Source organism: Pleurodeles waltl, chromosome 4_2 (assembly GCF_031143425.1).
Source record: "Pleurodeles waltl isolate 20211129_DDA chromosome 4_2, aPleWal1.hap1.20221129, whole genome shotgun sequence".
NCBI classification, from domain to species: Eukaryota; Metazoa; Chordata; class Amphibia; order Caudata; family Salamandridae; genus Pleurodeles; species Pleurodeles waltl.
In genome coordinates, this window is record NC_090443.1 from 679642050 (window position 1) to 679667764 (window position 25715).

At 45.9% G+C, this 25715-nt stretch overlaps 1 pseudogene; it reads right to left on the reverse strand.

Moving 5' to 3' along the window:
* Window positions 1–20820, reverse strand: part of LOC138293925 (calcium-activated chloride channel regulator 3A-1-like) — a 312631-nt pseudogene extending 291811 nt beyond the window's left edge.
* Between the last annotated feature and the right edge of the window lie 4895 nt (window positions 20821–25715).

Consider the following 25715-nt stretch of genomic DNA (forward strand, 5'->3'; position numbering starts at 1 on the left):
GCTTAGTCGAGGTGTCTATATGGTAGGTGAAAGTGTATGCGGGGTAGCTGGAGCTTGTGTTAGGTAGTGCTTTGTAAGTGTGGGTGAGGAGTTTCAATTGTTAATGTTCAGAGAGGTGTAATGTGATGTGGGTGCAGCATGGGAGGTTGAGGACTAGTCTGGCTGCTGCCTTCTGGATGGTTTGGACTCTGTTCAGGAGCTGCTTAGTGTTTCCTGCATATACGGTTTTGCATTAATCTAATCTGCTGGTGATGAGGGCTTGGGGGGCTGTCTTCCTGGTGCTGTTTGGTAGCTGCATGAAGATTTTTACCAGCATGCTCAGGATGTGGAGTGAGGTTGCAGACATGTAGTTGACCCCGGCAGTCATATCTAGATCGGTGATTCTGACTTTTCTCGGCTGCCAGGCAGAATCCCAATGTTAAGTTTCCTTTCCCGAAAATGACTACTTTGGTCTTGTCTGTGATGAGTTTGTGGCAGTTGGACTTCATTCAAGTAGCCACTTCAGTCATGTAGGTGGAGGAGTTGATTCTTGTTTGTGATGTCTTGTCCAAGAGGGGGCAGTATCAGCTGTGTGTTTTTTGTGTATTTGAGTATGTTGATGCAGTGTGTTTGTATGACGTCGGCCAGTGGGGTCAGGTGGTTGCTGAAGGGCATCAGGGTGAATACAAATTCCTGGGGAACTCTGCAGATGTGTTTCCTGGTTTCTGAAGTTTACAGGGTATGTGGATTGTTTGGGTGCTTTTGATGAGGAAGGAGTGAATCCACTTGAGGATGGCTTCTTAGATGCTGATCTTGTGCAGTCGCAGTCTTCTGATCAGGGGGAAGTGGGAGATTGTGTTGAATGTCACTGAGAGGTCAAGCAGGATGATGGCCGCAGTTTCTCTTCAGTTGAGGATCATATGGATGTGGTATGTTAGTGCGATGTGGGTGGTCTCAATGCTGTGGTTAGATTGGAAACCTGACTGCCTGGCATCTAGAAGCTGGTGTTAGGCAACGAGGTCCATAAGACTCCTGTTGACGGCTTTCTCCAGGACTTTGGCTGGGTATGGAAAGAGGACTATAAGACAGTAGATTGCCAGTTGGGTTGGGTCTGCAGAGGGTTTCTTTAAGAGTATGTTGACTTCTGCATGTTTTCAGGCTTCCAAAAAGTTGCCTGTGAAGATGGAGGTGTTGAGGATGCAAGTGAGTGCTTTGCTGATCGGGGTAGATCCCTTGTTTCAGATGTGGTGGGGGCAAGGGTCTTCATGATGGTTGCTGTATCCTCCTTGGTGATGGCTTTCCATGTGGTCAGGGGGTTTCCTGTGCTCTCTATGTGCAGGCCAGAGGCAAGGCTGCTGAGGCTCGACTGAAGGTTAAAACTTGTATATGGTTTTGATTTTGTTGCAGAAGTAGTCTGGCAGGTCATTGCACAGGTTTGAGCGAGGGTGATAATGTTGTCAGTGACTGTGGGTGTAGTGATGTCTTTGATGATTGAACATATTTCATTGGTATTGTTGGAGCTCTCTTCTGGACCTTGGCTAGTGTGACCTGCCCCCACCGCCGGTGCCACCTGCCTAGCAGACCCCATTGCTGAGCTCCAGTCATTGCGGCTGGAAGTTAAGAACCTCCTCCACCAGCAGGCTCCTGCCTGTGCCTCATCCCTGGTGGTCTAGAGGGCCTCTCCACTAGTGCTGCCACCGCTTCTCTTCTGTCTGTTTTGCCGCTTTTTTCACTCTCTTTTGCTGTTTTTTGGCCTTCACTCTCTCTTAACACTTGCCTTTGTTTGCCTTTTTTTAGCCTCTTCTTGCCTTATCTGTTTGTATTACTGTTTTATCATTGTCTTTTTCCCGCTCTTTCTCCTGTTTACTGCGCTCTCCCCCACCCCCCTCCCTAGCGGCGAGCCTGCAATTTCCGCCCTCCCGCCTCCCAGCTGCGGCCCGCCCAACTGCCTCCCTCCGCTACTTATGGGGGGCGCTGCGTGGTTGGGACAGCAGCCATACTGACCTTGTTAGTGTGACCTGCCCCAACTGCCGGCGCCATCTGCCTAGCGAACCCCGTTGCTGAGCTCCAGTCATAGCGGCTGGAAGTTGAGGCCCTCCTCCACCCGTAGGTTCCTGCCTGCTCCTCATCCCTGGTGGCTAGTGTGCCTCTCCACTGGCACTGCCAGTGCTTCTCTTCTGTCTGTTTTGCCACTTTTTTCACTCTCTCTTGACTTTTTTTGGCCTTCACTCTCTCTTGCCTGTTGCCTTTGTCTGCCTTTTTTTAGCCTCTTCTTGCCTTATCTGCTTGCTTTACTATTTTTCCATTGTCTTTTTCCCGCTCTTCCTCCCGTTTACCGTGCTCTCCCCTGCCCCCGCATGCCTCCCTAGTGCCGTGCCTGCTTTTCCGCCCTCCTGCCTCTCAGCTGCGGCCCCGCCCACCTGCCTCCCTGTGCTACTTATGGCAGCCACTGGGCAGCCGCGCTGCTGGTGTATCAAATGCAAGCTCCCCCGTGTCTGGACCGCGCCCAGCGCCAGGAACCCTGGCCCCCAGACTGCCCAATCCTATGATTCCCACACCATCCTCACTCTCAATGCCGGAAGATCACCCGCCTGCCACTGCGCCTCACTGGGAAATACCAAAGGACCCTTTTCTTGCCAGAATTGCAACTTCACCAGCCTCCAAAGTACCACCTCAGCTGCATCCTCATCAACACCCTCTCCGTACACAAGCATATCGTCATGGTCTGGAACCTCCTCGACTCAACCTCCCCTGATGTTGCCTACCTCACCGAAACACGGTTCAACCCCTCATCGGCCCCTGACATCACCACAACAATCCCTGACAGATACATGATTAAATGCAAGGACAGCACTAACCGACCAGGAGGGGGCATCGCCATCATCTACAAAGAAACCCTTCACGTCTCCACTCACTCTGAAAATTCATTGGCCACCATGGAACAACTCCACTTCCGGATCGGGACCAACCCCAACAACACACTCGGAGGGGCCCTCATCTACAGATCTCCAGGACCCCGCCCCGCTCTGCGACACCATCGCCGATCTCATCAGTACTCACGCCCTCACATCTAAGGACTACATCCTCCTGGGAGACCTCAACTTTCACTTGGAGGACCCTAATGACAAAAGCCCTCTTTCAGCTGCACCTGCCTTAGACCCTCCTGGCAGCTTCCTTTGCAGCAAGCCATAATTCCCAAGTGCTGTTCCTAAGGTCTTAGAACGTTTGGATGGTGTCTGAGTCCAAAGCTCCTGCCCAAAGCTGAGACTTTAAAACTTTTTCAAGACTTTTTGTCTGGAGAGCCACCAGAAGACCAGGACCATCCTGTCAAGCCAATCTACCAAGGGTGCATCGCCTGTGGGACTGACTTCAATGTAACTCCCACAACGTTCTCTGCAGCAGCAAATCCTATTCAGTGGCCAGATGCTGACCACTATCCTATGATGTTGTACCTTTTCGACTACAGAATGCAGCCTTGCCATGCGGAAAAAAATCTGACTTCAAGAAAATAGCCTATGTCCGAAGGTAGAAATCTTCACCAAGTCCAACGACAAGCAGCATTCAATCAACGTTGATGGCTTCTTCGGCATGAACTCCAGTATAATCTCACTCTGAGCCTTTCCTGCCTTCATCGACAGCTTTACCGATACTTCACCCTTCGTCAAACTGCCTTCAACAAGCCTATCTTCGGATTCAGTCTGCAGCCTTGCTCTGCTGAAGAGTCCAACTTCGGGGAAAATTATTAAGTCCAAGGGTAACTCTATAACCAGGACCAATCTGGTCCTGGTATCTGACCTTCCCTTCTTCATGGTCAGTTTTTAAACGTACCTTTGTCCTGGTCTAGCTTGACCAGCTATCACAATTTGTATTTAAATGTTTAAAAATTCATATCTTTGATTCTGCTTATTAGATTTTTGTTGTTTTAGTGTCATGTTGTTTATTACAATATTCTCTGTATACATAAATTGAAGTGCAATTTTTGTTGTATTGTGTTTTTGACTTTTACATGTTTTGGTAACTATAAATGCTTTAGATATTTTCTTAAGTAAAGCCTGTCTGCTCTGTGTCATAGCTACCAGGCATTGAGCCCAAAATTTAAATTATTGAAACCTTTGCCGGAACTTTCTGGAACAGAGCCATTATTTCGTGTGGTGAACTACCATCCACCCTAACCACTAATACAGTTTCTCATAGATTTTGTACACTGTGATAGATTAATAAATGTTTTCTACTATGCCTTCGTATAGTTTACAGCAGCCTGCAAAACTGTTATATGATTTGTATCTATTTTCTAATTTTCATTTGTCAAGGTGCATGTAAAGCCATTACTCCCAGGCATACTATTTCAATTTGATCAACTTACTTGTGAATTTCTAGGAGTAAGGCTTGTATAGTCACAAACTGTGGGCCTGATTCACAAAAGGATTTACGTCTCATAAAGTTACTAGTGTGGAGTCTCTGCACTCATGGCGGAGTCCTCACAATTGGTGTGGAATCTCTGCACTGCTGTGCTCCGTCTGGAGATTCCACCACAAGTGCAGAGACTCCACACATGTACCTTTATGAGTTGTGTGCCCCTTTATGGATCGGGCCCAGAATTCACAAAGTTTTTGCTTCCATGAGAAAGCAAGCCTTATTGCTGGAAATTCACAAATAATTAGCTACACTGGAGCAGCAGAAAACTGGCTGTCACGTTTGACGTCACAATGTTGATCTATATGTGACATAACTTATACATAATGTGTGAATTGATGCTACACTGATGTAAAACGGTGCACTCGAAGTTCAAAATGAAGTGCTGAGGGGGCCCCCTGGAGCTTGGACCCCCTACATCGCTGGGGTTGCAGAGAAAATATATTGTGTGGTATAACCATATTAATTGAAATGTAACCATTGTTTATGATTTTATAACAATAATCACGTTATTTGAGATTGTTTACACTTAAAATGACAATTTTTATGAAATGCGTGTACTAATGTTGTTCATTAATGCTGAGAAATGTATTTCTCCATCATACTCATTTACATGCATGAACAGTTTGATTTGTTTATATCAAGTGTAACATGAAGTGAAACTATAGAGAATGTTTAAAATGTATATTAATTGTGTAATTAATGCTATGCAACATAATGTTAAATTAAAAGTACCCTTATTAAATGTTAACTTCACTAGGCCTAATGTAAAAAACTGTTTTTTTATTTCTGCTAACATGCCATTTCATTGCAGGTGTTTTCACACTAAGGCCCTCATTATAACTCTGGTGGTAAATGCTGCCTACCGCCGTGCTGACGGCCGCCAACATACCGTGACCGCGGCGGTACTCCGCAATGGGTATTATGACCCTCACTGAGAAATCTGCAACTATACAAACACACACACAAGTCTGCCACACCAAAGGTCAGTGATAAACTGGCGATATCCAAACCCACACCACTACGCCAGCAGGAATACGCCCACAGTATCACGACCCACAAAAACCATCACGGTCTTTTAATCGCAGTAAACCATTGGCGGTACACACCACCGCACTCAAAATACACACACACTTACAAAACACCACCACATTGAACAATTCAAACTACACACACCTGACACACATACACACACCACACCCACACACTCACACCACTATAAAACATACACCCCCATTACCCACAACCCCTTACACTACTAAAAAATATTGCTAACTGAGAGAGACACAAGGCAGGAGCACCCACTCACTCAGAGGCACAGAACACCATCACCCATACACCATCCACGCACCCCACACCACACACCTCAACACATCACCACACACACCCTCACACATATACTCACACCACAACCATGGCACCCCAAAGACACCCCAGGTTTTCAGAGGAGGAGCTAAGGGTCATGGTGGAGGAAATTATCTGGGTAGAGCCACAGATATTCGGATCACAGGTGCAGCAGACGTCTATTGCGAGGAAGATGGGACAGCACCCAAGAACAAGGGATGACATCAGGAAGAGGCGGAATGACCTAAGGGGGAAGGTGCCTTCCGTGGTTGCTAGACACCAGGTAGCTATACAGAGGACCTGCAGTGGACCCCTACCTCCTCACCCTCAACTAACAACATGGGAGGAGCAAGTCTTGGCAATAATGCATCCTGAGGGCCTGCAGGAGTAGCAGGAGGACTGGACTCTGTTAAGTCATATCTTTACTACTTTATCCCCCACACTACCTGCATGCCATCACAAACTCCTACCCCTACCCTCACCCCCATCACCCCCCCACCTCACATATACCCCACTATCACATCCCACCCATCCCAAAACCAAGCCATTCATGTTACACCAATGCATGGACACCCATCATAGACCTGCAAGGACACCCATCACCACAGCATGCCCATCATAGAGACTCACCCAGCCCACAAAACCACCACGAACACAAGGCCAAGCTGACAGGGAAATCACAACCATACTGGGAAACACCCATGCACAAGATGGCACATGCAGATACATTAACAATGTATTTCCATCCCCACAGGACCCCTACTCAACGTCATTGGAGAGAAGGTGCCAGCTACATCCAGTCCCCCCTTTGAAGAGGCCCACAGTGACGACAGCAGCTCTGCACCCCTAGATCAGGATGACCAACCTGGCACATCAGGGACCTCTGAACAGTCGGTTCCCCTTCAACAGTCCCAAACCACCACAGAGCCTCCCCCCTCAGGAAACACCAGCACAGCATCCACCCATCCCTCTGTCCCCAAGACACGTCAATCAGCAGTGTGTCCACCACTACAGGGACCCCAGGCAAACCCACAAACACAGGATGATCAGGGACCTGGTGTCAGTGCCAGTGGGCACACGGTTCAGGGACAGAGGCACAGGACAACAGGGAAGCTAGGACGACTGCTGATGCGACAGGGGGAGGACAGGCCCAGGGAACCCACTCTCTACGAGGCACTCTCCAACATCCTGGGGGCATACCACCATTCCCAGGAGACAGTGGGCCAGATACTGGCCAAGCTGCAGGAGACCCAGAGGCTGCGGGAGGGACAGTACCTGGGGATCAGGGATGACCTAACAAACATCTACACCATCCTGGTCACCATTGCAGGGGTGCTGGCTGACATGGCCAAGACCATGAGGGAGGCAGTGGCACAACTAGTGGACAGGAGGCACCACCACAGGAACAACAGGCCACCAGCACCCCACCCCCTGCAGTAGGAGAACCACCCCGCAAATGGTCCCTGCGATCCAGGCAGAAGCCAGAGAACATTGCCAAGACCACGCCAGGAAATAAGACTCTCCTGATTGTCACCCTTCTGTCCCACTCTGTCACCCTGACCACCTTGAACTGCCATTGCTCCACTTCCCATGCCCCCTTGGACAATGCACCTGTGATACCAAGAGACTGGACTCTAACTGGACCTTCCTCCACCATCACTCCAGCCCATTGCACATCCCCCTCTACTTCTGACCACCTAAATAAACACCCTTGAAACAAATACAAATCTGAAGTCTGTCAAATGATTCACAAATGTATTAGTAAAACATAATCAAAGCATAGCAACTCAAATGTACAGTGAAATATACTTTTTAATGAGGTGTGGACCCTGGGGGTCTTTGACAGGCAGAGCACCCACTGCCGCAAGAGGTGGGAGGACCTGTGCCGCTGGGCAAAGGAGACGGCGGAGGCTCAGCTGGGGCTTGCCTCCCAATGAGGAATGGGTGCCCGTCGCACCATGACCCCCCTGATGTTCCGCATCCTGGCGGTGGCCTATCTGGAGTTGGATGGGCGCTTGAAGGCATCACAGCAGCCACAAGGGGGTGAGTACTGAATCTGACTCCTGCTGTGCGCGCATTAAGGGTTACCTGGGTGGGGGGGTCTATGGGTGCCCAGGCCAGGACGAAGATGGCAGGGTAGGTCACTTGTTGGGCAGGCTCTGAAGCACACCTACCCCAATAGTGTTAGTGGGCATCTACTACTGGGCAGGGACCTTTGGGTTTCTGGGGTGCAGCTGATGGCGTTAGGCATTGTACCCCATGGGCTGGTGACTATCTCAGTAACTGGTTGGGCATAGCCTAGTGCATAGGGCTGCTCCCTATGTGTTCTGTATGGCAACAGTAGTGGTGTTGCTGGCATTGACCAAGTATATCCTCTGTCTCTTCCCCCCCTTTTTGTTTTGTCACCCTGTCCTTGTGTGCATTAGCATCATGTGGCGGAGGAGCAGAGGCACCGGCGATGGAGGGAGCTGCATCCCACATGCGCCTGGAGGCCGAATCCACCGAGGGTGAGGTCACCAGTGGGACGGAGGGCGAGGGGAATACCACGACGGGGACAGAAGGGGAGACAACAGACATCGACTCCACCTCCGATGGAAGTTCCCTGGCGGTGGCAGACACTTCTGTGCCCACTGCAACAACAGGTACAGCCGCCCCCCCCTACCAGCACCGCCCTCCCAGCAGCCCCTCAGCATGTTTCCCGTGCCCCCTCACCCAGGAGGGTGGGCATCTCCTTTGCCCCAGGCACCTCAGGCCCTGCCCCAGTCAGCCCTGCTGCCCTCAGTGAGGAGGCGCTTGACCTCCTGAGATCCCTCACTGTTGGGCAGTCAACCATTCTGAATGCCATCCAGGGTGTTGAGAGGCCTTTGCAACAAACAAATGCATACCTGGAGGGCAGTCACTCTGGTGTGGCAGCCCAACAGGGAGCATTTCAGGCTCTGGCCTCAGCACTGATGGCAGCCATTGTCCCTGTGTCTAGCCTCCCCCCTCCAACTTCCTCTACCCAGTCCTAATCACTCACCTCAACCCAAGCCTATCCCAAGCACACCTTCTGACCAGCAATCACCCACATCAACACACAAAAGTGGCTCAGGAAAACACAAGCACCACACTTCATCTCACAGGCACTCACACAAGCACCATACCCATGCAGACACACCAACATCCACTGCCTCCACTATGTCCCCCTCCTCCTCCTCATCCACCTCCCTCCCAGTAGCGTCTCCACTCACACCTGCATGCATTACATCCTCATCCAGTACCTCCATCACCAGCACGCCCATCACAGCACACCCCTCATGAGCAGTCACCACCCCCACAAACATACACACGTCCCCTGTGTCCTCTCCCAGTGTGTCTGTGACCCCTCCTCCCAAAGTACACAAACGCAAGCACTCACCCATCCAACAGCCATCCACCTTACAACAGCATCCAGCCCACGCACCTTCACCCAAACTTAGCAGACAGACACCTCCTACAACCACTCCCTCTTCCTCCACTCCCAAACCCTCTCCATCTTCCCGCCCCAGTGTGTCTAAAAAACGTTTGCTGGCAAACTTTGACCTGTTCCCTACCCCTCCCCCACCCTGTCCTTCCCCTCGGGCCAGAGTGTCCAGAACCCAAGCCAGCACCTCAGCCACCAAGTCGCCGTCCAATGTGGAACCTGCAACTCTCAGAGGCTCAAAGGGGGCACCCATCAGGAAAGCCAGTGTACCACCAACCTCTGCAAAGGATCAAAACATTCTGCCACCTGCCAAGGTGAAGAAGGGGCCAGCATGCAGCAAGGGCAAGGAGCAAGACCCACCCAGCAAGGCCTCCTCCAAACCTCCAGCTGACAGAGCCAAGGGCACAACAGCATCTGCCAAGGTGAGAAAGAGGAAGAAAATCGAAGGCAAGGCACTTCAGCCGACAGGGGATGCAGGTGAAGCCCTGGTGCCCACGAGCAGAACCGCCAGCCCCGCCACCTGCACTGCATGCAGCACCGCCAGCAGCCCCGCCGCAAGAACCACCACCTGCACCGCTGACAGTAGGACCACTACCAACAGCAGCAGCCCCAGTGGGCGGCCGTCCGAGGCCGCAGGAGATGGGCTGCAGCCTACCACAACCACTGGCAGCACTCCCACCAGCACCCATCAATGAAAGCTCCATCTGAAATCGATGTGAAAAAGTACCAGCAAGGTATTTCATTTTTGAAAGAAAAGATGTCCCCTAAAGATATTTAATGGCTTAGGATTGTTAAATTAACTCTAAGGCGTAGATACATTCCTATTATGAGAGATTGTTACAGGCATTCAAGCACTTCAGTTTCACAGGGACAATTGAGGCAAAAGACATGGGACATTTTGTGTTCAGATTTGTACAGGGATTGAAACCAGAAGTGAATAACATGATTTATCAGCATTTGATTTGTTGGCAAAACAAACCCATTGAGGAGATCCTGCAATATGCAAAATATTGCAGTGGTGAATTGGCTACAATACAGCTGCAACAGGAGCAGTTCCATGACCTGTGTCCAGGCGACTGGGTGAAGATGAACTAGCGTGTTCAGAAGTCACGCTTGGAGCCTTGGTGAAAGGGACTTTTCCAAGTTATTCTGGTAACTATGACAGCTGTGAAGTGTGGTATCTCACCAGTTAGATACATGCAGCAAATAGTCATGGAGTACCAGGTCTCCTTGATGAAACAGCACCTGTGCCTGAAGGGTCGGTTACAGTGAGATGGAGAGAGCAGGTTAGTCAAACTACCGGGGGTGAGCAAGTGCCTGAAACAGAACATGTACAGTCTGAGGGAGGTCTGCGTGAAGTGAACAAATGCAGTTGGTATAGAAGGGGAGAGATAAGAGAAGTTGACTGAGTCAAATTGAGATGCTGATGAAGGACCTAATGTTGTAGCAAAACGAGTTGTGCCTGGAGACCAGTGGCCAAGTGAGCAGCCTGTACCTGAAGTGTGAATGCCACATATTATCAGGAAACTGAAGAGTCAGGCCAAAATGACAGTGATGCTGAAGAGCCAGTAGTCAGGCGATCAAAGAGGGCAAAAGTACCCTGTCAGAGGTATACCACACCTGAATAGACATACTTTGTTGCAAATGACTGGGAGAAAGGATTTGGAATCTTTTGTCTTAGCAATTTGTATCCAACTGAACCTCATTGAACTGATCCTTGTGGCTGAATTGAGGTTTGAAATTTCATTGTCATTTGATAGAATACTATAACATATAGACACTATATCCTGGATGTGATCATTAGTGACTTTCAACTACGCATTTATTAGAGACATTTGATAAACTTGGTAGAGGATAAAAGAAGAAGTACCTAGCTCCAAGCTCCACCAAGCTGCAGAATTCATTGTAGGATTGTCATTTAGAAGAACATGGAGCAGATTTAAGGAAGCCTTCACAAAGATATTGCAAATAACATTTGAACTTTATTGAAAGACAGTTGCTTGCTATTGCTTTGCTCAAATTGAAAAAAGGACTGAAAGAAACTATTACTATTGTTGCTGGTACAGTTTATTAAACAGTCAGAAATTATAGAAGTCATGGAACCTAATAGAAACAAAAACAGTAGATGTAGATACAAATGCGTAGTAGTGTTTGTTGTGACAGTTATAATGATGATGGTATTGCTTATAGGGTTACGTTTGCCCACCCCTTCTGGAGTAGAAAACATTAGTTCTACAAGTGTCCTGAAAACCTCAATCCCTACTGACAATAGAATACATTCACTGAGTGAGAAAGAATTGCATGTAGATAGATCTAGAGGAGATCTTTCTTCAAATGTGTATTATAAATTGCTTTATGAGTTCATTGACGCAATTGATGCAAAGGATTGCTACATCTGTACGCAATTACCTGCATCAGCTGGTGAGAGGTTCCCGTTTCACGGTCTTCGCCTGACTTGTGGTATCACTGGTAGTCTGTTTATGAGCCTTTTGTGTGAGCAAGAATATTTCCAGTATTATATTCAAATTATGATTTTCTCTTTTTTAGAAGTGCCTATTATGAAACATTTGAACAAAGTTCCCAAAGCAAAGAACATAGAGACAGTATGGGGATTATTTGAACCCACTTTGATATTTGGTATGGTTTATGCTCACAGAAACAATTTATCATGTGTCCTGACTGGTGTTGAAAATGAGTTTTTGGGTTGAGTTGAAGATAGGAGAAAAAGAATGAAGGGAAAGGTAGAGAAGGGAGAACGGTATAGGACTGAGAGGTTGGGAACATGAAGAGACTGAAAATGTGGCTGCAGGAAATCAAGCTGCCTTGACCCTTCATTAGCAACATGTGGGGAAATTATTCACATAAAAACCTAAATCAGAGGTCTTCAAACTGGGGGACGGGATCACTTCAAGTGATCATGGGGGGATGCTAGGCTCTGGCCAAAAGAAGTGCTATTCTGATACAGGCCTTTGTTTTAAGTTGAGAAAAATGAGCATCAGTAAACTGCTCTGTAATGGGCAGTCACAAATGTGTTTTATCATTTATATCCAAGCTGGGAGTACGTGTCAAGAGGGAAGGGACTCCAAATACTCTTCAAAACCCACACCTACAATAATCACACTGTTGACACTTGTACACGTTGGTAAGGCCTGCCTGACCAGAATAGAATGTTTGGCATCATGTATTTGATTGCATTTTTAAAACAGTACCAGGACTTAGCTGCAAGGCTTAAATAAGCGTAGACATTATTGTGAAAAATGCAGAGGGGGGCCCAATTATTATTTTTTCCACTGGAGGGGCGCTTTATTACAAAGCTTGAAGACCACTGACCTAGATCAACAACTGACACTGGATTTCTAGGAAAGAATGAGTGTAGACAACTTTGAATTTAACAGCAATTGGACCTTAATGTTGGCTGGCCAAGATCCTACTATACCTGGAGTGTATTTAATTTGTGGATTCAAGCATGCTTTAGGTTTCCTAAAGGATGGTATGGTACATGGTATTTAGGAATGGTTTTCCAAAGATTTATCATGTGGAGCATCACAATGATCCTGTGTGGGAAAGAAAGGCAAACCTCAGAGCTAAGGGCCATATGTATGAACATGTTTTCCCATAGACACAGAATGGGTAAAAACGTTTTCTACATCTGGCCCTAAAAGAGGTGTTAGTGCTTCTGACGTTGTAGGAGACATTTTTGGTGCAATTATTCCATCTATAGGAGAGATTCTGAATGATCTCAACATAAGAAAGTTGTAAACTATTGTACAAAAGCTGTCTATTAGTACATCAAGTGCCTTATTGTTAGTTGAAACTGAAACAGTTGTCTTAAGATCAATGGTTTTGCAAAACAGACAGGTGTTAGACATCTTTCTTGTAAAGGAGGACAGAGTCTGCAAGATGTTGAAGGTTAAAAAATGTTGCACTTTCATCTCTGATAATAGCAAAGAAAAGAAAAAGGACATTAAGAACATCATTAATCTGAAAGATCTGAAGGAGTTAGAAGCAACAGATGTTTGGGAACTAATAGGTAGTGGGTTTTCAGCAGTTGAAAGTTGGTTCTCAAACCTAGGGAGTGGAATAATTGTTAGCATCTTGAGACCATTCCTGATAATTTCCTTGTTTATTCTTGTCATGTTTGTATCTTTCAAGTTATACATGCACATGCAGAGGAAGAGAGGAGAAAGGGGGAGAATATATGAAGAAATAGAACTTGAAAATACATGAAACATCTATCACAGTGACATTAAGCAGTTAGGGAAGTCCAGAAGATCTTTCCTAGATTGACCTCTGTGATTTTGATCTGTCTCACTGATAAGAAAGATTGATGTGATGGCTTGATTCACCACCAGAGGGGGGCATTGGTGCAGGGGAGAATTGGCTTTCGCCTTTGAAGTCACAGTGTTGACCTATATGTGATACAACTAAAACATATTGTGTGAATCAATGCTAAACTAAAGTAAAATGGTGAGCTCAAAGTTAATAATGAAGTGCATTCACCATAGTGTTAGGAGAAAATGTATTGTGTGGTATAACCATATTATTTGAAATGTAAGCATTGATTATGATTTTGTAACCATCATCACATTATTTGAGAGTGTTTACCCTTAAAACGACAATGATTTATATGAAATGTGAAAGTTAATGTTGTTAGTTAATATTGAGAAATGTAGCTCTCCATCATATTCATTTACACATATTAACAGTTTCATTCATTTATATTAAGTGTAACATGAACTGAAATTATAGAGTGTTCAACATTTATATTAATTGTGGAATTAACGCGCAGCATAATGTGAAATTAAATTTGCCTTTACTAAATGTTAGCTTCACTAGGCCTGAATTTTCCTAACATGAGAAACTGTTTTTCATTTCTGCTAACATGTCATTTCATTGCAGGTGTTTTTTCCCATGAAATGTTAGTTTGGTAATAGATGTGCTATTGCCTTACTCATAGAGAGAGTGAGAAAACAACCTTGTAGAAGGTACATGGAGAGACTGAGCATGTGAAGACTGTCACTATTCATACATGTTGCAAAAGACGAGCAGGAGACCAAGAACAAGCAACCTTTCCAGGACTGTCTTGGGAAGGCGCAGTAGTGTTGCAAGTTTCACCATATGAAGGGAGAATATGAAACCTGAAGAGGTGTGATCAAAAAGGGCATTTTCCTAACTGAATTTGCAGCATTAACTAGGACATTCGCTGTGCAGCATATTCCTTTTGGTTTGGAGAGAAGGCACCTTCCCCCTTTACCAGTGGCGTAATGAAACTTGAAGGCCCCTCCTGAAAAGAACATGGAGGCTTGCCCCCTGACATAGTCAGGAGCTCTCAGCCCATGGACCCCCAGAGCTCCCCCCGCACTGCAGGGGATGCAGGGAATATTGTTACACCAGTGCTTTTTACTTACCTGCTTGCACTTGACCCTCTGAGATAACTCTTGACCGAGCTTCTGAAATGTTGACACCTTCTCTTTTTACCTACTTTTTGCCCTATCTTGTTAGCTTCTTTTTGCCTCAGATGTCTTCTTTTGTCTTATATTTGCTTTTTACTTTTTGTCCCCATGTCCTTTAGTTAGAATTATGTCGACAATTGACAATGTACTTAGGGAGGATTTCTTGTTTGCCCTTAGCTAGTTGAGTTAGATGATTTCGACTTGCGCTAATGAGAAAAAACTATCGCTTGTTTTTGGAGCACCAAATTCTTCTTTTGATATTCTGTATTGCAATTACTGAGTGTTTGGTGTGTCTTATGCTGACTAGATTACAATTTTACCGCCGACTTGGTGATCCAATGATAATATTGTACCTTTACATTATTTTCTTCTGATTTGTTTATATTACCCTGACTTTTAACTTGAAATAAAACCCTTTAATTTAATTTCCAAATTTGGGTTTTTCATTGTGTGGAAAAATTGGTCATACTGTAAATTAAATGTAGATTGATGTCTTGTTTAACGGTTTCAATCAATAAATCACAGATTTGTAGAGCACAGCTAATCAATCATAGGGTCTCAAGGCGCTGTTTTTGGGTGTGCTGCTCAGTCGAAGGGTCAGGTCTTGAGGTCCTTCCTGAACTGCTTCAGTGATGTGGCCTGACTGAGCTTGAGAGGTAGTGTGTTCCATGTCCGGGCTGCTTGGTAGGAGAAGGATCTTCCGCCTGCTGTGCTTTTCCGGATCTTGGGGACAGCTGCAAGGCTGAGCTGGGAGGAACGGAGATGTCTGTTGGGTAGGTAAAAGGCAATGCAGTGTTTGAGGTATGCAGGTCCTATCTTGTGCAGTGTCTTGTAGGTGTAGATCAGGAGTTTGTATGCGCTTGTTGACTGGGAGCCAGTGTAGGTCTTTGAGGTGTGAGGGAATGTAGCTGTGTCAGGGGATGTCCAGGAGAAGTTTGGCTGCTGCAATCCGGACTCTTTGTAGTCTTGATTGAAGTTTCTTGGTGATGCCGTCATAGAGTGCATTGCCATAGTCCAATTTGCTAGTGACTAGTGCGTGGGTGACTGTCTTACTCATGTCGGAGGGAATCTACTTGAAAAACAGGAGTCAGAGGGTGTGAAAGCATGAAGAAGAGACGGCGTTGACTTGGCGGCACATGGATAGAGAGGAGTCCAGGATGAGGCCCAGGTTGCGTATGTGGTCCGTGGGAGCAGGGGCGTTTCCCAGAGCGGTCGGCCACCAGGAATCATTCCAGGCAGAAGGTGTGAAGCAGACTACGAGGATCTCAGTCTTGTCTGAGTTCAGTTTGAGGCAGCTGGCATCTATCCAGGCGGACACTGCTCTCATCCCATTGTGGAAATTTCTCTTGGCCTTTGCAGAGTCCTCAGACAGGGAGAGGATCATTTGGGTGTCAACAGAGTAGGAGACTATGTTTAGCCCATGTTGTTTGATGATCTTGGCAAGCGGGGCCATGTAGATGTTGAAAAGTGTCGGGCTGAGTGAAGATCCTTGGGGCACCCCGGAGCATGTGTCTTTGGGTTCTGACATGAACGGCAGTAGTCTGACACTCTGTGTTCTTCTGGTGAGGAAGGACCTGATCCAATCCAGTGCTTTATCTCGGATGCCAGCGTCGTGTAGTCTGTTGCAGAGAGTGGAGTGAGAGGCAGTGTCAAATGCAGTGGAGAGGACGAGAAGGATGAGTGCAGCCATGCCTCCGTGGTCCATTATGATGTGTATGTTATTGGTGGCTTCTAAGAGTGTGGTTTTAGTGCTGTGGTTGCTTATGAATCCAGAGTGGGATGGGTCTAGGATATGGTGTGTCTCGAGGAATTCAGTGAGTTGCTGGTTGACGGCTTCTCCGTTACCTTGGCTGGGAAATGGACAGAACAAACAGGTTCAGATGTGGCTGCGTCATTCAGCTGGACATAGCAACCATTTTGGATGTGGGGAATCACTTATTTGGAAGCACTGTTCACCAATATTTCTATTGGTTGTACTGCTTCTGGCTCACAGAGAATATTCTTAGCCAGTTCTATACCATTATTGTGGAGGGTCTTCTTATTGCCCACTGCCACATTCTCGCTTTTGAATGGGGCAGCCATGTTAGGTGAGGGAACACCACTTACAAGTGAATAGGAGTGCAACAAGCACTGCACTCTTTCTTGGCAGCATCACACAGGTTCTGCCCAGTCAAATGCTGTAAACTGGGTAAACATGTGGGAAGAGCCATAGTTTCGCTGACTATTGTGCTTCCTAAAGCTTTTATTCTGTTGATCACACAAGGTATGGCACCAGCCAAACCTAAAAAGTACATCTCAGAAGTATTGAAACACATCCAATAAGGTGCTTAAACACACCTCTTAGCATATTACCTTAAGTACATTAACCCTTAAAGAATGACACAAGGAGTTATGACGTCTTGTGGAGTGCTGGTGATTATCCAAAAGTAGTGAGTGGTATTAGTTTTATTCAAAATCATCTTGTTTTCATTCCTTTCCTTCAATTCCTTCAGTGCCTCTTGTACCATTCCTACCTGCTACCATTGTGCCCTTGAATCCCATTGAAAGGAGCATATTTACAGGCCCCTAGTGCCTCCTTGCGACACATTACATTTTTTTTACACTAATGTGGCATCAAGGAGCCATTTTTGCTGCTCCGTATTTACAAAGTGGTGCATTACATGCATTGAGCCACTTTGCACCCCCTTGTGCCACATTATGCCTGCATCAGGCATAATGTATGCAAGGGGGGGCGTTCCAAAGCTAGGAGGCCCACAACATTTTTTACTGTCGTTTTTAACACCTGCTCAAAGCAGGCATTAAAATACGGCACCCATTGTAACCTATGGGCCTCCTTGCACTTTGCTGCACTAGCATCAACATTTTTTACGCTAATGCAGCAAGCAAGTGCAGCAAAGCGCTGCAATAGTGTCAACAATTCTGACGCTATTGTCATAACGCACAAATGGTGTCATTAGTTGGGGCAGTGGCGACGCAAGAAAACTGGCGCATTGGTGCTGATGCGCCAGTTTCTTGTAAATATGCCCTTTCATATTAAGTGAATGACACTGACTATGTAGACTTAGATGGCATACAGTGTACTCAGTGGTCACTCTGAATACATATTATTTCTGGCGGAGAGCATGTTTCAATTATGGTTGTGCTCAGTTCTGTATAGTCTCATAAGCACAGTCTTACCACAATGCAAGTCTCTTTGCATTTCAGCAACACGTGTCAGCAATTTCGCCCACTTCTTGGATGAGACTGCATGGTTGCATGAGTGGTGCTTGACTTGGGATAAGCCACAGCAGTATTGGGAAGCCAGAGCCACAGACATGAGTTCTTCAGTGAATGCAGGTAATGAGCATCAGTGAGGGCTCATGGCAGGGATTAGACCTGCTTCTGGGTCACTGGGCAGCAGACGGCCACCACTTACGCAGGTGTCACAACAGCACAATAGCAGTCACTGGATGCACTTTGTAAATACTGCAGTGGTGACTGGCAAGAGCACAAGCCTTGGCTTCGAAAGCTAGGGGCTTCCAAAATGGTACCTGCAGGCCTCTATTACCCGGTCTCCCTTGTGCACATACTGAACGTAATACAGCAGTCACACACACAAAATCCACTTGGATGTTCGTACTAGGAACTATGATAACATATTGATGTAAACCTTTACACAAGTGGGGTCGGAAAAAGGGAAAGAAGGTCTGGTCACGACTGTGGATTCACAAAACATGGTATGCTGCCACCACTGCACATGCTAAAGCAATAACAGGGGTGGTAGTCTGCTGTCAGCAAAATGAGAGCAGGTGTGGTGCACCCCTCAAGGTCAAAGGACAATTCCAGGACATCAGTTGTTTCAGGGACAGGGGAAGGGCTCTGCACCTGTTATGTTAGCGTGAGCCTAGAGCCAAAATAAAAAACCGGGATATAAGATATCCGTGGTCAAGTGCTCATAGCATGGCAGCATGACTCCACACCCTGCAAGGGAACATTCCCAGTCCAACAGCATGTTCAGGCAATATTTTGTATTTCCTAAATTGAAATGGTCTTTTCACCATAGATATGTTTAGTTATCTCCTGTAGATATGCTATATTGAGGATACCAAGCAAGTTCATATTTGTGTCTCAGTATATAATCATATACATTATTTTGCTTACAGAAGTTGACAATCTTTTACGACCTGCTGGCTGCCCTGCTCAAGGAAGACCGGTCCTATGCACTGGAAAGCTTACATACAGCCTGTAGAGCACCTACAAGTCCTTAGCATGGTACAGAAGATTTTAATAGAGAGAGCCGTTGAGGGGCCTTCAGATTTGATGAGAGGCTTCAATGTCACAGACAAGAGCCCCAATAGAAGATTTCAGGGGAAAATGGGTCCGCCAGCCATAATATCTGAAGTTGAAGTACATTAGGACGTCCTGGTTCTTTGGCAGTACAGCTGAAGGCCTCCTCACCACTGGCCCATGCTGTTTGGAGGGCACACCTGCATTGCTTTCTACCTACCAACTTGACTCTTCTTGCATCCCTTTCCACTGCTCAACCATGATTCCAGAAGCTCAGTGCAGTTCACCAGATGACAAAACACAAAAACATCTACAGTCGCTCACCCTTAATCTCATCAAGGATTCATCAATCCTTCATCAATGTTGCAAATGCCAGTGAGCCAGCAGATTTTCCTGCAGACCCCTGTCCCCATGACTTTCTCTGCAGCCAATCCAGTTAGAATTGTCAACAGCTCATTGAACATAGGTATTTTCTTCCCAAAAAACAACTCTAAATGTCTACATATTACCCTTCCTAAACCAAACAGGCTTTGTGCCAAGAGATCCTTCTAACCTGGCCAATAACAGACTGTTTTTATTCAGAAAGAGAGGATGATTAAAAGATTTGCCTCAAAATATACTGCTACATTTAAAGAAAAGAACCTGCTTAAAGATCACCAAAACAGATTCTAGTATGGCTCAGGCACAGAAGGAGCTGTGTTTTCCTCATGGGATGATTTAGAAACTACAATGGATTAAAATGGAGTACCTGCTTTCCTATTATTTGAACTCTCCCTTGCCTTTGATACTGCTCACCATCCAAAGCTTCTACAGAGAATTGCCAACCTCAGATTGCTGGGTGCATAACTGAAGCAGATTGCATCTTCTCTTTAAGACAGATCATCATCTAGACCAGTGGTTCCCAACATGTGGTCTGGAGACTCCTGGGGGTCCTCGAAGCCTCCTCAGGGGGTTCGCGACTGCTTAGAAAATTAAATAATTAACAGGTCAGGTCCCCAGATTCCAATAATGATTCAGTGGGGGTCCCCCGTTCCAGTAATGATAAAGTGAGGGTCCACAGAAGTCAAAAGGTTTGGGGCATTGATGTACACTCTGCCCTTCATGTCAGCTCCATTCAATTCACAACTAAAGTACCAAACATCTTTACCTCTTCTTTAACATTTACCTTAGTTCTTTAAAGCACCCAAGCGCCTCCTTTAATCTCAAGTAATTCTGTTAAGCAGATAATAAACAAATCATAATTACGAAAACTCATCTGACTTTGGCTCATACTCAATCGGACAAAGCCTCAATTAGTGAAATTATCTAACCACAGCAAATTAAACATGTCACAAATTGAAATTTCCATATGCAATAAATGGATCAAACGCCGTCCATCAACAATATGGCCTCAGCCAGTAGGCATGAGACCAAACAACTGAGCCCAAGTTAGGAATCTAGGGATAAACACAGAATCCAGTCTGTCAATCATAATACGATTGTATTTGTCAAATACCTTTAAACTGCACTTTGGCACTTATTTCCCTCATATTCGCTATAAAGATATCTCCGCCTACATTGCTTGAAATGCTTGTCCCGCCCCAGGGTTAGCCCCTCTCCTGAAAGTCGGGTCTAGTTGCGCCCCTGCTTGTGTGTGCTAGACAGATGCGATACTACCTAACAAATAAGGCATAGTGGGCAAGTGTTTTATCAGTTAATCCGTATTTAAATACGACGTGCTGATCACACAGACTCCTTACCTTAATGTTTTTGATAATAGTCTGGTCTTCCAGTACCCGGGGGTTAATGGCAATCACTACGTTTTCATATCCGTGATCTATAAGGTGCACCAGTGCAGTCTTCCGTACATAGAGACTGAGGAGAATGACAACGTAAAGACTCTTGAAGGAAATCATTTTCCAGACTTCTGCAGCATGTGCAATCGCCTCTGTGGATGCGGTGCAAAGATTCCAGTCTTTCAGGATTTGTGTGAGACCAGGTAATGTGAGGGCGTGAACGGATGAAGGGAGTTGCTGCAGCCGCCTCCTTTTCACAGTCAGCCAACTTGGAGTGGAGCGGATTATAACTTTATTACTTTACAAAATATGAAGATCTGACTGTCTCTCCTCCTCAGTAAACAACATATTGACTGTTTCACACAGATCACCCTCTTGTGTGGCCACAAAGCCATTATGCAAGCTCTGATATTACGAAAATCTATTTAAATCGAGTGGGAGAAGTTTTTCACATATTTACTTCGATGTCATGTTCTTCTTAACCCCTTGAATGCTTGGCAAGGACTCAAAACATTAGCTAAAAACACAGTTGCAACTGATGGAGGTTTTAGACAGGCACAATGTGGCATGACCAATAGGCAAGGGCTGGGAGCATAACTGGAACATAATCTTGATGCCAAACGTCTATAAATATTGTATTGAAAGGTGAATAGGTTGCGACAAGCTCCTTAACTGAATCATTCTCCATACGTCCTCACAAGACACTAATGCTTTTATCAAACAACTATATTGAACATGGAAGCATGATTTTAGAATCCATATATAATTGGTGGTTTGACAATCCTTATATTTATTCTTATCTTTAGTTACATTGCAGACACTGTCGAACAGAATCGCCTGTTTGCAAAGAAGCAGATTTGACAAACTTTGCAGAGGTTGGCTAGCGGTTACAGATGCTGAGACGCAGAGATGAGTGGGTGACGGTGGTAAGATGACCTGGGTACAAGTTGTCATGATCCATCATCTTTGCAAGAGCAGGGAGCATGGCATTTGCATGTAACGTTTCAGTTACTTGCCAGTAATCTTATTACAACTCCTCTTCCAGGTGTGCCTGCAAAGGACCAACTCCACGTAGAATAGCCCTGAAGTAACTACCAAAGCATCCAAACAGGCCATAATCCAAGCTGATACAACATGAAAGGAGAGTACTGGGAGTATTGCTATCCCACACCACCTCCCAAAAGAAATCTATATAACCACTAAGGGTGTGGGGTAGTAGGGGTTGAGGATTGAGCTGGATCAGTGTTCCCTCTCTAAGCGGTATCAATTCGGTCGCTTTAAAAATACGAGACGGAGAAGGCATGAATGAAGAGTGTCTCAGAAAGGAAGAACTGTGTTGTCCTGGGGGGGGGAAAGAGGGGCGAAGTTCCCTTACGGACTAGGTGGTCTCACACACATAATAGTGTCTTGCTTCATCATTTGACCATCTGAGCGCTCTGAGCGGTCTGGCACCGGCATGTAGGTACTCTCCATGGTAATTCCTTTGGAGTGAGTGTGACTACAAGGGAATACCCCTCCCACGGCGAACACTGAGAGAGGGAACACTGATCCAGCTCAACCCTCAACCCCTACTACCCCCCACCCTTAGTGGTTATACATAATCCAAGCTGTTCACACAGGAAGGATGGAGAGAAGGTTAAAAAAGAAAAATTGTTGGAGTTATTACATTCCTGGTGAATAATCGAAGAATTAACCTCTCATCATTTCCTTGTATGGCATTCCTTATACGAAGAATAATTATGACAGGAGGTACAAAGACCACAAGGGCATCCACCAAGAAAAGACAAATTTGAGTCACAAAAAAATAGAAGGTCCAAAATCAGAAAGTCAACAAACCCCCAAGTGTAAGCTGTAAGGGAATCCGACAAGCATTAGAAGCCCAGAAGACAGAAGGCACAAGCAGCTCGCCCATAGGACCAGGGGGGGCAAAAGACCAGACACCCACAAGACCTGACTCCTACAAGGCAACAGAGGGACTACAAGGCAGAAGGATGACGACCAGGGACCAAGGGCACCAGTGCCTCAGAGAAATGCCTGCTACAGCTCTAGCAACAATTAGAACAATGGGGTTGAAGGTGCCCATCCCTCCAACACGCTCCCCACCCCAAAGCTTCTTCAAAGTAGCTCATTGTGCCCCCTTGATTTTAATAAGTGGAAAATGGAATGATTAAACTCCCGGAATTGGAAAAACCTGAATAATTCCTGATCCAACAATTCCCCTTTTTCTTTAGAGTTTAACTCGTGGTCCGGCCTCCCTCTTCATTAATCCGGAATTCAGGGACTGCAGTCTCCAAAAGAGTTATTTATTAATGAGGCATTAAGTAGGACATTGAGGGCCTTATATATACTTTTTGGTGCAAAACTGCACTAATGCATTTTTGCACCAAAAAGTTTAGCACCGGCTAGCACCATTTTTTAGCACCAGCTGGGCACCATATTTGTGGAATGGTGCAAGCCAGTGCAAAGGGTAGGCTAGCATAAATTTTTTTACGTTAGGCAGGTTAGAGTAAAAATAAATGACTAACCAGATTAGCGTCATTTTTTGATGCAAAGAGGCATAATTATACTCTGTTTGCACTGAATTAGCATCATTTTTTCTTACTCTAATTCAGTGCAAAACTAACTCCATATTTATACTTTGGTGCTAGACCCGTCTAGTGCCAAATGTATGGAGTTAAAGTCATTTTTTGGAAGTGAAAACCTACCTTGCCTTAATGAGATGCAAGGTAGGCGTTCCCGTGCAAAAAATGACTCTATGGCTTTAACGCCATATTTATACTCCCATGCAAAAATGGTGCAAGGGAGGGAGAAGGGGTCAAAAAATGGTGCAAAGCTTGCTTTGCCCCATTTTTTAAAGCCTGGGTCAGGGCAGGCGTTAGGGACCTGTGGGCCTAGTTTCATGGTAGAACACCATGGAATAAGCCCACAGGTGCCCCCCCCAGGCCCCAGGGGCACCCCCACCCCCACCAGAGGGACTACGGAGGATGGGGACCCCATCCCAGGTAAGTACAGGTAAGATTGCATTTTATTTTTGAAAGTGCCATAGGTGACCCTGAAATGGGCCCCCATACATGGCACAGGGTGCAATGGCCATGCCCAGGGGACCCTTGTCCTCTATGCTGGCCATTGGGGTGGTGGGCATGACTCCTGCCTTTTCTAAGGCAGGAGTAATGTGGCATGGTAGGTTTAGCACCATAAAATGACGATAATCTGGTTAGAGTCATTTTTTTTTACTCTACTGTTTGTTACTCTACTCTAACAGTCACCCATGCATTCATCATCAGCAGACTAGACTATGGTAACGTCCTGTACGCCGGCACCACACTCAAACTCACACGCAAACTCCAGAGAATCCAGAACACAGCCGCACGCCTCGTTCTTGGCCTCCCCGGCCATGAACGAATCTCACCACACCTCAAAACCCTTCACTGGCTCCCCATTAACAAGAGAATCACATTCAAGAACCTCATCCACGCACACAAATCCCTCCACAACACCGGCCCTACATACCTCAACAAAAGAGTGAACTTTCACACTCCCACTCGCAAACTCCGATCAGCCAACCTCGCCCTAGCCACAGTCCCCCGCATCCAACGCACCATCACAGGAGGCAGGTACTTCTCCTACCTCGCCCCCAAAACCTGGAACTCCCTCCCCACCAACCTCCGCAAAACCAAAGACCTCCTGCTCTTCAGAAAGAACCTCAAAACATGGCTGATCGAACAGTGACCCTCCTGCCCCTCCCCCCCTAGCGCCTTGAGACCCTTACGGGTGAGTAGCGCGCTTTCTAAACTTTTTGATTGATTGATAACCTGCCTAAAGTCATTTTTTGGTGCTAAACCCTCTTCTATACCGCCAGCCCCATCCGACTAAAGTCATTTTTTTTTACTCTAGCCTACCCTTTGCACCAGCTTGCACCATTCCATAAATATGGTGCCCGGCTGGTGCGCAGAAATGGTTTCAAGCCGGTGCTAAACTTTTTGGTGCAAAACTGAGTTAGTGCAGTTTTCCAGCAAAAAGTATAAATAAGGGCCAATATTACATTTGCGCCACTTTTGCGTCAAAACATTACATTAATGTGGCGCAAAAAATATATAAATCAGGGCCTTGGTGCTAGATGGGTCTAGCACCAAAGTAGAAATATGGAGTTAGTTTTGCACCGAATTAGAGTAAAAAAAAATGATGCTAATTCGGTGCAGAGTATAAATATGCCCTATAGTATAAATAGGCCCCTAAATATGGCGTTAAGGCCATAGAGTCATTTTTTGCACAGGAACGCCTATCTTGCATCTCATTAAGGCAAGGTAGGTCTCCATTTCCAGAAAATGACTTTAACTCCATAAATTTGGCGCTAGATGGGTCTAGCACCAAAGTATAAATATGGAGTTAGTTTTGCACCGAATTAGAGTAAAAAAAATGACGCTAATTCGGTGCAAACAGAGTATACATATGCCCCTGAATTCTTTGTGTGCAATGAAAGACTTGCCTCCCACGAAGCCTTGACTTCCTATGGTAGCTTTGTCCAGTAGCACATACATAGCTCGAAGGAGATTTTGCTAAGGTTGAAACTGGATACAGTGTAACAAATTTATTACGGTTGTGATAAAGCTGAAAAGCCTAGCTATAGTTATTGAATCATGAATGTGCGGTGATGTCTATGCTTTTAACTGTGTTGACTCAGCAGATTAGGTCACTAGGTTCTAGTTTGGTGTGTTAGGTGTGCAACATTGCGCCAGGTTGGAGACAGGTGTGCATTCAGTCGCTGAGAATAAAGAAGTATCTGCCTACTTCATTGATACTGTAGTCCTTACAATTGGTGTGCTGTTCATAAGGCAAAACGATCATGGATTGCAATCCTAATATCAAAATTGTAACTAGTAAAATGCTGTTTGTGATCACAAGGAAACTCGTAGCAAATACAGAATACATGTGGTGGAAATTGGAGGGGAGGGAAAAATATTCTATGCAGTGATAAAAACCGTCACCATATTCTGAGGCAAGAGGTAAAAGCCTGCTTGTCATCTGTGTACGGTTGGGTTTGTT